We start from the raw sequence: 13,402 nt of genomic DNA, 5'->3' as shown, positions 1-13,402 counted from the left end.
AGAACCGTTGCGCCTAGAATGACGTAGAATGTGTCTAGACGCGTTATTGATTATCTCGTAAATGAATGTACAAAACTAGAGGCGGGAAATTACTTATCCGTTGGTCGACCTGCATTATTATGGCTATAGTGTTATTTGACATTGATACTTATTATGAATTACATGCAATTTTTGCGTTCAGACATCTTCTTACCGTAATTTTTTTGTGCTTTGGATCATTCACTTGCCTTGAAATACATGTAACAGATATACAAAATATTATTTTATGTTGTAGAAACAACTTAGTTGTTATAATTCAATATTGCATGTTAAAGGCAAAATGTTAGTTAATATACCGGCTCAAAAAACCAAAATAAAATATGTGTATCAACATATGTACTATGTAGCTATACAGTGGGGCCCAAATTGGGTGTACATGTATGGGTATCTTGGAAACTATAAGAGATACAAAATTGGTTAAATGGGGAAAGTTGCCAGCATTTTTTTATTTTAACGTATTTTTAAAATCTGTAAAAACATTATTAGAATAACTTTTTAAGGACAACGCACACCTGAAATCAGTTTTTGTTTTCGACGTTTCGGTTCAGGGATTCTATCCTCAACTTCTTTTTTTCTTATGGCGGCCATTTTGTTTTTTTTTTCTAAATTAAAAAGATCTTTTTTTTCCCTTTAAAATAATGTATAACACTTAATGAAAATATTTCATTCTTATGTCAAAAAGTTACAAAGTTAATTTTTCGCGGAGTTGGCCATGACTACGGAGGCAATTTGTCGTATAAACAATTATTATTGTTTAATAATTTAGCGTCATTTACTGACAATTCTGCAGAATATTATTTATTTGATTTAACTTTTTATCTTGTTTAGTAGTTCTTATCTTGTTCATTTCATGTTTCTTGTTCTTGTTAGTGTTAAATAGTTTTTTCGTATATAGTTCTTTTCGTTTGTTTTTAGTGAGTTTTGTTTAAAATTTTAATTTTCGAAAATAGACATGCGTTATACCAGTGAAGAAAAATTTGACATATTGGAATGTTATATTACATGTAATAGGAATATATTTTAATATTTGGAACTGTATCCTGAGAAACAAGCCAGGTCCAAGACTATTCGCTATGCCTGTCATGAAGCTTAGAACTCATGGAAGTTTTGAAATATTAACGCCAGAAAGTTATCAAAGGGACAATTAAGCTCGCGATATGCAATGTCAAGAAATAGGCCACAAGACTTAAATTTAATGTATGGTGTGGTATGTATGGTAAGTTAATTACCCACTCCACAAAATTATTTTCAAGTAAAATGCTATAATTGTTTTTAGATAATCACCTTATTGGGCCCTTTATTTATCACCAAATATTGACAGGTCAAGGTGTCCTGCACATAATACTATGGACATTCAAAACTTGTTAACGCAACCATTTAATAATAAACTTATCGCGAACCGCGGTGCTGTAAATTGGCCAGCTAGGTCTCCAGATATTACACCCGTGGATTTCTATCTTTGGGAATATGTTGCAAATGAAGTTTACGAGTTTGAACCTCCTGCGACTCTCGAACAACTAGAGGACAGGGTTCAGACTGTCTTAAGTTATTACTTAAGACAGTCTGAATATAACTAAAATCTCCCTACGCAAGGTAACTAGACTAGAATTGTTTTAGAAAAGTTAAAGAAATGTGAAAAATGTTTTAACAAAAATGGCCGTCATTTTGAATAGTTTCATTTAATATTAGCAAGCTAGTGAGTTAATAATAATTGTGTGTACGACAAAATGCCAATAAAAACCATATGGCCAACTCAGCAAAAAATAAACTATTTAATTTTTTGACGTAAACATAAAATATTTTCATAAAGTGTTATAGATTATTTTAAAGGGACAAAAAAGATCTTTTTAATTTAGCAAAAAAAAACAAAATTGCCGCCATAAAAAAAAGAAGTTGAGGATGGTGTCTGGTTGTCCGGTCGACAGTTATTTTTGTAAACGCTTGGCAATACCGCATCCCTTCCATATCACGACGTCACCATGCGCGAGGAGAGCGCCGCGCGAGGTGTAGAAGTGGGAACGACGGACTCTCTCGTCTTGACTTTCTGACGACGCAAGCAATGGCGTCATACTATTTAATTTAATAATTTATACTGTACTTATTACTGTGTTTGGCAAATAAATGTTGTTTTTTAATTAACGTGAAATGCAAATAATTTGAACGCCACACACTACATTTTATGGTCCTTCGTCGCTGGATTTGACTCCTGAACGGAATTTTACTGCATTTTAACATCCGTACGGGACTTTCAACGAGGCTTTTACCGCATTTATTTGTGGCTTGAACTGGAAGAAACGCCGACCGCCGACCCAATCGACACAAGTTTGGATATTTTGCCTTTTTTGACGACGGGAACAACAAGACCGTCTTCTCAGGGAACACCGATTGGTTTTGCTTATTTCACTACAGGTTAGTGCGTTCCTTTCTCATTTTCTTTCCTTTACTTTTACAGGCCTCTGTTTGATTTATTTGTTTATTTTTTTTAATAAACTTAAACTGCTTTGTATTTGTGTTACTTTATGGTGGTTACTTTGATGGTACTTTACATTGATTTACAAACGATTTCGTGATATTTGATGCAACTTTGGTGACAAAATTAATACCTTTAACTGACATTTGTTTACGTTGCAATATATTACACATTTTGCTGGTATACTATACCTATTTACACTCATTTCTTTTGCTATTTCACACTTTCTTTGATGGTGATTTCTACTATTTACATTTTATTAAATTTTGACATTCAATATACCTACTTTATTAGATATTTTACACATTTTTGGTGTTACTTACGTAGGTTTGATAACTTTACATGCATTTTAATTAAGTGTTCTGAGAAACCTATTTAATTGCATTGTTTTATTACTTTGCCTCTATTTTGAACAATTTCTTTGAAACTATTTGTATATTTGTATTATTAACTATTCGAGATGGCTGACGCAAGAAATAAAAGAAAGGCTACTAAAGCTGCTCTTACACGGTTTGAAAACTATTTTCAAGCTATTAAGTCAAACATAAATCTTTCTCAAACTGATTTGGTGGAACTCAAAATGCGTGCGCAAAAGGCTGATCAATTGTTGGAAGATTTTAACGCTGCTCAGTTAAAGATTGCCGCTACGGAGACTGATATTGATTTTGATGAACATGACAGTGAGTCTGAACAATTTGAAAATAAATTCTACCGCATAACATCCGAAGCGAGCAAATTTTTAATTGACCAGATGCAGCCGCAGGTTTTAACTCCAAACGTGGAAACTAATTTAGCATCTAATTCTAATGATGATTTAGCCAACATTAGACTGCCTCCAATAAACCTTCCAACGTTTGACGGTTCATATGACCAATGGTTGTTTTTTAGAGACACTTTCAATTCTTTAATACATAGCAATTTCAAACTGACACCAGCCAAAAAATTTCATTACTTGCGCCTCTCTCTAAAGGGTGTGGCCGCTGAAACTATCTCATCACTTGAAATCTCTGACGCCAATTATGATGTAGCCTGGAACATCTTAAATGAGAGATTCGAAAACAAACAGATTTTAGTCAGCAACCATGTAACGGCTATTTTTAATTTGCCATCTTTATCACGTGAATCTGGACGTGGCCTTAGAGTCATACTTGACGGCTTACAGAAGCACATGGGCGCCTTGACGGTTTTAAAGATGCCCACAGAACATTGGGATGCCTTAATCTGTCATATTGTGACAGGTAAATTTGACAATGTGACTAGAAGAGCTTGGGATTCCAAAACCTTTATTGAAGAACTCCCTACTTACAAGGAACTTATAGACTTTTTAAAAGACAGATGCCGAATTTTAGAGTCTTTCGAAAACAGCTCTTTAAGAAACGCTTCAAACAAAATCGAAAGGCCTCGCCAATCACACCCCAACTTTCATAAAAATACTTCTCAATCCTTTGTCGCTACTAACAGTAATAAAAAATGCACGTTTTGTCAAAAAGAACATCTCATCTACACATGTCCTCAGTTTTTACAAATTTCTGCTATTGAAAAATTAAATAATGCTAAACAAATGAAGTTATGTATTAACTGCCTTTCTATAGGCCACGCAACTAAAAACTGTAGAAAATGTGGAAAATTCCATCATACCCTTCTACATTTCAACAAAACCGATTCTGGGACTGTACAAACCAATAATAACAACACATCTACCTCTTCTTATTCCAACAGCACTGAGACTGACTTGAAAGACGTAGCCACAACCTCTTTGTCTACACATGTGATGCACACTCCTCTTATATACTCACCTTGTAGTTTAGTGGTAAATGAAAAACTTAATTTAAACACTGTATTATTATCCACTGCTATCATCAAAGTTTTTGACACTACAGATAAGTCACACTTGTGTAGAGTACTCCTAGACAGTGGAAGCCAATCCAATTTCATTTCAGAAAGACTTTGCAACTTGTTACAACTTCCTACTGAAAATATTAAACATTCTATCACTGGTATCAGTCAGAAAATTGAAACCATAAATTCTAGAGTTTTTGCTAAAGTCCAATCCAATTTTTCTAACTTTGAGGCGAACATATCGTGTCTTGTACTTAAATCTATAACTGGAAATATTCCAGCTATATCCTTTGACTCCAGTTTATTACATATTCCCAAAAATATTGCATTGGCTGACCCCGATTTCAGCTCTGCAAAACCTATTGACTTACTGCTCGGAGCAGACATTTTCTGGGAACTGATCCATATTGGTCAAATAAAATTGGGTCGAGGACTTCCAATTTTGCAAAAGACACATTTTGGATGGATTATTTCTGGTCCTTTACAAACTAATCTTAGTTCAAGCCTTTGCTCAAAGACACAGTGCTTTTTTACAACTTCAATTGACAATCAGCTAACTAAATTTTGGGAGGTAGAGGAATTTCCTAAAACTAAATACTTATCACCAGAGGAAACCTTTTGCGAGGAACATTTCTCTCAGCACACTTCTAGAGCCCCTGATGGTAAATTTGTAGTACATCTTCCACTTAAGGACTCCATTGATCGTCTTGGGGACTCGAAGTTGACAGCTACAAGTCGTTTTTTAAATCTTGAAGGGAAACTGAATAAAAGCCCTGATTTAAAACGTACTTATCAAGATTTTATAACAGAATATGAAAAACTCGGTCACATGACCCTATCTAAGAATCAAAATGATACTTCTGGATATTTTTTACCGCACCACTGTGTGCTTAAATTAAGCTCCACTACAACTAAACTACGGGTCGTTTTCGATGCTTCCTGTAAATCTGACTCAGGTTTTTCTTTAAACGATTTACTTATGGTCGGACCTAATGTCCAAAACAGTCTTTTTTCAATTCTCTTACGGTATCGTATACATCCTGTAGTTCTCAGTGGTGACATTGAAAAAATGTATCGACAGGTCTATGTAGCCCCTGAATATCGTAAACTTCAGAGAATTCTTTGGCGTGCTAATATTAATGAGCCGATTTTAACTTACGATTTGTCCACCGTTACATACGGTACAGCCTCTGCTGCATTTCTGGCTACTAGATCTTTGCAGGAAGTAGGTAAAATACATGCTAAAGACTGTCCAAAGATTTCTAACATAATACAACGTGATTTTTACGTTGATGACCTTTTAACCGGCGCACAAACAGTCGATGAACTTAGACAAATTAAAGAAGACATCCATGATCTTCTTATGAAGTATGGATTTCCACTTAGAAAATGGGCTTCAAATGAGCCAACCTTAACTTCTGATTCCTCAATACATTCGATTTCTTTTGATACAGATATTGCTTCTAAAACCTTGGGCCTTTTATGGAATCACATTTCTGACACGCTAGAATATAAAGTAGGTCCTATTGAATCTAGCACTCGCGTAACAAAACGTACAATTTTATCTTCAATTTCTCAGATTTTTGACCCTCTTGGTCTACTTTCTCCTGTCACAATCTCGGCAAAAATCATCTTGCAACAGCTGTGGAAGCTTAAAATATCATGGGATGAATCGATTCCAATGGATCTTTTTACAATCTGGTCATCTTACAGGACACAACTTGTGGAATTGAATAATCTTAAAATACCAAGACTAACTCTTTGCGGTAATCCTATTGAGCTGCAATTACATGGCTTCTCTGATGCTGCGGAGCCAGGTTATGGTGCCTGCGTGTACCTTTGTTCAAAGGATTCGTTAGGCAATTCTTCGTCTAAACTACTCTGTGCAAAAACTAGAGTCTCTCCACTTAAAGAATTGACTATTCCTAGGCTTGAGCTTTGTGCAGCATTACTCTTAGCAGAACTAGCTAAAACTGTGTTAGCTTCAATACCCTCTACTTTAGACTCTAAGCACTACTGGTGTGACTCTACAATAGTACTTGCCTGGATTAGATCATCTCCTCATCGTCTAAAGACATTTATTGCTAATCGAATAGCTCAAATTCAATCCATAACTAATATTGATGAATGGAGATATATTAGAACCGCAGACAATCCAGCTGATCTATTTACTAGAGGAATTCCACCTTTAAGCTTGTTAAATTCGACTTTATGGTTTCATGGACCTCCTTGGCTGACTGAAGATGAGTGGCCAACCGACATAGTAGATTTATCAAATATTGATACTCCTGAATTACGAAATGTCACTTCTTTTCATGTGTCCATCGAAAAACATACCAATAATGACTTACTTACTTTAATTGACAAATTTTCTAATCTAACTAAACTGGTTCGTACTTTTGCCTTTGTGCTACGCTTTAAAAACATCCTTAAATTAAAATCTAAATCTGACTTTTTTAATAGAGAGCTTTCAACTCTGGAAATTGAGAATTCTTTGCATACACTTGTCAGCTTGGTACAAGCTTCAACATTTTCTGAAGAATTTAAAGCACTGAAGAATAATAATAAGGTCTCTAATAAATCCAAACTCCTTACCTTGAATCCCTTCTTTGACCACACTCTTAATCTTATTCGAGTTGGGGGTCGTTTGCAACAATCTGATTATGAATATCAAAAGAAACACCCTATAGTTTTACCCCCTAAACATAGACTTTCACTTTTGATCGCACATTCTGAACATATTAAGCTACTTCATGCTGGTCCACAACTTACATTGGCATCGCTTCGTGAAAGCTTCTGGCCAATCAATGGCAGGAACTTAATCAAAAAGGTTTACCATGACTGTTTAACTTGTTTTCGCTTTGTTGCAAAATCGACAAAGTACCTTATGGGTAATTTACCCAAGACACGAATTACACCCTCTAGACCCTTTTCTGTGTCCGGTGTTGACTACGCAGGGCCCTTCTCCCTAAGGGATCGCAAAGGACGTAATTTTAGAACTAACAAGGCATACATAGCATTGTTTGTGTGTTTTGCTACCAAGGCTATTCACCTAGAGCTAGTAAGTGATCTTACTAGCGAATGTTTCTTAGCCGCTTTGTACAGATTCATGTCACGAAGAGGCAAGTGCATACAAATTTATTCTGATCAAGGGACAACATTCGTGGGTGCATTAAATGAATTAAATTCGTTTCTCAAAGAACACTCTTCTACTATTTCGGATAAATTAGCAAATCAAGGTATACAATGGAATTTTATACCGCCTCGCGCTCCACACTTTGGTGGGCTTTGGGAGTCCAGCGTTAAATCGGTAAAGTTTCATCTTAAGCGTGTAGTTGGTAGTTTATCATTAACTTTTGAAGATTTTTCTACAATAATTACTCAAATAGAAGCCTGTTTAAACTCCAGACCCTTATGTCCTCTTTCTGATAATCCGAATGATCCAAATCCTCTCACTCCTGCGCACTTTCTTATTGGTGAACCATTGACGACGTGCCCACAAGTTGATCTACTGGGAGTAGCAGAGAACAGACTATCAAAATACCAACATAGACAACAAATGGTGCAACATTTTTGGTCTCGTTGGGTCAAGGAACGCATTGCAGAACTCCAGATACGTACGAAATGGAAGCAGAATTACCCGCAGCTCCTGAAACTAGGCGTTCTTGTGCTCATCATGGAGGATGGATTACCACCATTAAAATGGCGAACTGGCCGAGTGGTACAAATATTTCCTGGAGGAGATGGTATTGTCCGAACAGTATTAGTGAGGACTGCTGCTGGCGAGTATAAGCGTCCAGTTACGAAGATTGCTGTCCTGCCTATTTATGATTTTTAAAGCCTGGAGGCTTTCAAGGGGGGCGATATGTCTGGTTGTCCGGTCGACAGTTATTTTTGTAAACGCTTGGCAATACCGCATCCCTTCCATATCACGACGTCACCATGCGCGAGGAGAGCGCCGCGCGAGGTGTAGAAGTGGGAACGACGGACTCTCTCGTCTTGACTTTCTGACGACGCAAGCAATGGCGTCATACTATTTAATTTAATAATTTATACTGTACTTATTACTGTGTTTGGCAAATAAATGTTGTTTTTTAATTAACGTGAAATGCAAATAATTTGAACGCCACACACTACAGATGGAATCTCAGAACCGAAACGTCGAAAACAAAAACTGATTTCAGGTATGCGTTGTCCTTAAAAAGTTGTCCTAATAATGTTTTTACAGATTTTAAAAATACATTGAATTAAAAAAAATACAGCCCTTTTTCAAAAATGATTGATTTTTTTTTCAAATAATTTAAAGTCTGAAAAAGATAAAATCGTTCTAAAAGCGGCACTAAATTGATAACTAAATGCCCTACAACTTTTCCCATTTAACCAATTTTCTATCTCTTATAGTTTCCAAGATCCAAGACCCATACATGTACACCCAATTTGGGCCACACTGTATAGGAGAGAGGATTAATGAATTTTGTACTAAAAACAAATTGAGTGTTGTAATTTAAATAAAAACAGTTGATACATTCTTTGGGCAATCTTATTTTTCTCTGATGAACTATTAGTTTATACGCATAACCGGTTTTACTCAATAAATAGATTGCTATTTTCAGTACGTTTTTTGGTTAATATTCTTATTAAACACCTTGGATACAAAAACTTAATAAAAATAAAAAATTACTTCATATTTTACCCTAGAGTCGATGTATGCTTGGTATATTGTTGATGATTCCAATTCGTCTGCAGGGTCTCTAATAACTCTTAGAGCATAACAATATTTACTTATATTTATTTTGATCAATATGTAAATACCAATCTAGCCTTTCATCCATGCTCACTTCAAGAAATGTGACTTTATCTATTGTGACAATGAGATCATTGTAATTTATATTTAGTATTCAGGTTTTAAGTTAAAGTTATTAATTTGAGGTAAAATGAAAATCCTCCAGTCTCCCTCCACTTATTTATTAAACATTTAGTTAGCTTAAAATTCCCTACATGTTTCGGACACAGTGGTGTCCATCATCAGGGGGTAAAAGGTTTAAAATTGGTAACAGGCACACGCCCCAGGGTTTGATTACATATCAAAAATCCTCTATTTATTACTATTGTTTTCAATTTTAATTTTTTTTATTTTTCATTTTTATTTGTTTACATTCTGTTGTTTACACCCTGATGATGGATACCACTGTGTCCAAAACATGTAGGGAATTTTAAACTAACTGAATGTTTAATAAATAAGTGGAGGGAGACTGGAGGATTTTCATTTTACCTTAACCTACGACTCCACTGCAAGTATGGATATCACTATTATTAATTTGAGTTTTGCCTACGTTTGGTTGAAGATTGTTGTTTGTAAATCAGTTTTGAACGGTTGAGAAGATTCTTTTACATTGGAGATACAAAATTCTTTTGCCTTATTGCAAAAGATGACATCAGAAGTATAATCCGCAAGCCGTATTAGTTCATTTTATAATAAATTTTCAACATCATTTGAGTAGATTAGATAGTTTTTTTCAATATCATGAGTAATGTTTTTATTGACTGCAGCAAATTCTTAAGGAGATGTAAATCTGTCTTTATTTGAACATTAAAATTATTTTTCTAATAAAAAAATCTCAAATACCTAATACACCTTTAAAAATAAATTAATTCAAGAGCTTCATTTTGATTTGACTATTGTTTCTTCAAGGTCAAAAAATTATTCTATCTGCTGTTATGTTTTATCTGGCCCACTGAACAAACGCTTATAAAACAGCTGATAATTAAAATTAGCATCGAATCAAAATAGACACGCAGAATATTCGCGCTATGTTCCACTATGTTTCTGCATCTAGAATTATCGAGAAGGCAAGAGCGAACGGATCAATACTCAGGATCCTGACCCGGTTATTATTCCACTTTTACGTACCTATATGAGCTCGCACTTGATTATTCGAGAAAGAGAGAGATAACTACTAATCTACGGCTAATCTATTCACTATTGAGCCTGTATCCGACAAAAGAATGTTAAGAATGCAATAGTTGGGTTCAACCGAGTTGCCAATTTTAGCTATGTTATGCAATATGTAGACTTTTTACTTTATTTTATTTGAATTTTAAAAGAAGACAAATAGGAGTGACGACAGTGCATTTTTGTGCACGGGAGCCATAACATTTTAAATAGGTTGAAAGGAAAAAATTAGTCCCATTGGCGTCCCACTGGTAATTACCTATAAATTATGGTATTTGTATATGCAGGTATTTGTATATCCCAAAAGTTATGTCTAAATTCATTTAAAATTCAGGGAATTGTTCGAAAAAAAAACGCTCGGACCCGTCGATTTTTATTTCAAGTTGCGCATTTTTGTATGTGAAGTTTGTATATACAGGGTTGCTCAAAAATAAATTACGACCATCAACTTCATTTTTTCAAATGAAAGCACCTTTTTTTGTTTTATCTTTGAATTTCGCGTGGAATTCTACTTATGTTTCATGCATCATGTCCTATACCTAAAGTCAACAGTTATCGAAAAAAAGACGATTCATGTAACAAATAGAAAGAGAACAAAAATTAAGTTAAATATTCAAAATGGTTGCCATTCACGGCATGACAATATCCAAGGCGATCAATAAAGTCTTATCGCGGGCACTTCTCTGCGAATTCTCTCTTTCAAGTCGTCTAGATTATTTGGCCTATTAATAAATACCTTCGAGTTGAAGTATCCCCACAAAAAAAAGTACATTGGTGTTAGGTCAGGCGACCTAGCAGGCCATTCGATGAGTCCTCTCCTTCCTATCCACCGATTGGGAAAGGTTTCATCCAAAAATGTACGCACAGTGGCAGCATAGTGCGGAGGAGCGCCATCTTGCTAGAAAATTAGTTCTTCGTCAGGATAGTCTGGGTCCAATGGATTTAGAAATAAAGCTAGTAATGCTGGAACTAATTCAAATTGGAGAAAATCGAAATACACTTGTCCCGTTAAAGTCTGTTCAAAGGAAAAGGGATCTGTTACTCTTCCGCGCACTATTCCACACCACACATTTAGTTTTTGAGGGTACTGGGTGTTTACCTCCATCATCCAATGCGGATTTTCTGTTGCCCAATATCGACAATTTTTTCTGTTCACACTAGCATTCAAACAGAACGTGGCTTCATCGGAAAAAATAATATTTGTTACTAAATTATTACTTAGATTGCACATGTTTTGTAAGCGTTCACAAAACTCATTTCGCCTATCGAAATCCTCATCAAATAACTTCTTGCACAGGAATCACTTTGTAGGGGTGATATTTGTGCTTTTTAACTATTCGGTGAACTATAGATTTCGCCATGTGTACATTTACCCCAATCTGCGACAGAGGAGTGCATGGATTTTCTTCCAAAGAAAGCAAAACGTCAAGTTGTTCATTTTCATCTCGAGCAGGATGACCAGATTTCGGCAGATCTCTAACATGACCGAATTATCTAAATTTAGCCTCTATTCTACTCACCACCTTTTGACATATCGGAGGACGATCAGGGTGGATTTCATTGAATAATTGAGCAGCTTCTCTTTGAGTACGTGTCCAATCACCAAACCCAACCATGCACAGAATTTCTATTTTTTCTCGTTCCGTTAACTTTACCATTGTGAAAACCGCAACTTTGCTCGTACACTTGACAATATCTGTTTGGCGTACAACTGTCATACAGTTTTGTATGAAAATACACGGTCACGAGCCAACAATAAAAAAAAACACGAATGAATGGAATTTTGCTCTGTATAAAAATTCTCAGAGATAAGGTGACTCGTAAGGTGAACTTCAATAATAATGTTTGGTCGTCTTTTTTTCGATAACTGTTGACTTTAGGTATGATGATGGTAGGTATATGAAGCATGATGCATGAAACATAGTATTGCAAGATCCAAAATTAATAAAATATGCAATCTCTTAAAAATATTTGGACAGTGTATAAATTCTTTTAATAAAAACGTGAAATGTAAGAAAAAATCAGTATGCATCTTTGTTTACATTTAAGGCAACATGTCGAGTAGAATAGAAAAATAAGCAATAACGTGCGCACACACAAAAATGAAATCGAGAGAAACTACGCTGAGCGTGAAATTATAATTAATTTGTGTAAAAAGAGCCAAACTTATCGGAAAATAGCCGAAACTGTAAATAAATCATGCTCTACCATTAGATATATTGTGAAAAAATGTAAAGATAAAAGTTTAGTGGGAAATTAGCATCGATCTGGTCGTCCAAGGAAGCTGACTCTTCGTGATGAACACTTTATAATGAGAGAGATAAAAAAAAAGACCCCTTTATTAGTGCCCCGAAAATTGTTTCGGAACTATTAGGAAACGAAGTTGGATCTGAGACAGTTAGGAGAATTATAAGAAAAAACAATTTTCATGGCAAAATGGCGAGGAAGAAGCCACATGTTAATAAAATCAACAGACAGAAACGTGTAGCTTTCGCAAAAAAATACATAAATGTTTAATTCGTTCTAAAAATTTATGTTATTAGTTTTTTGTTTTTATTTATTAAATAATAGTATATGATTGTATAGGATTGTCCAGTAGTCTTTAAGAAATATTCAAGATTATTATCAGGTAGCATATGTTATTCATTATATTGTAAAGTGAGATTATTGTTAAAAATAAATTTTGTCCAAATACTTTTGGGGGTAACTGTACCTAATACACCATTATAAAACAAATTAATTCAAGAGCTTTTATTTTGATTTGACTATTGTTTCTTCAAGGTTAAAAAATTATATCATTATTATTCTGTCTGTTGTTATGTTTTATCTGGCCCTCTGAACAAGTGCAGATATAACAGCTGATAATTAAAATTAGCAAAATTAGCAAACCAAAACAAACACGCAGAATATTCCCGTTATGTTCCACTGTGTTTCTGCATCTAGAATTATCGAGAAGGCAAGAGCGAACGGATCAATACTCAGGCCCCTGACCCGGTTATTATTACACTCTTACGTATACGAGCTCGCACTTGATTATTCGAGAAAGAGAGAGAAACAACTATTAGTGCATACACAGCGGCTCAAATTTGTTAAAGGAAGAA

General features: G+C 34.9%; 1 protein-coding gene across 19 annotated transcripts in view; it reads right to left on the bottom strand.

Annotated features, from left to right (window-relative positions):
* LOC126747529 (heat shock protein 70 A1-like) overlaps positions 1-13,402 on the bottom strand; it is a 402,096-nt gene that overhangs the window by 377,644 nt on the left and 11,050 nt on the right. The gene's annotated exons all lie outside the window — the stretch shown is intronic.

The sequence above is a fragment of the Anthonomus grandis genome, chromosome 19, assembly GCF_022605725.1.
Source record: "Anthonomus grandis grandis chromosome 19, icAntGran1.3, whole genome shotgun sequence".
NCBI lineage: Eukaryota > Metazoa > Arthropoda > Insecta > Coleoptera > Curculionidae > Anthonomus > Anthonomus grandis.
The sequence above is the reverse complement of the archived record's forward strand: the minus strand, read 5'-3'. Positions and strand labels throughout refer to the sequence as shown.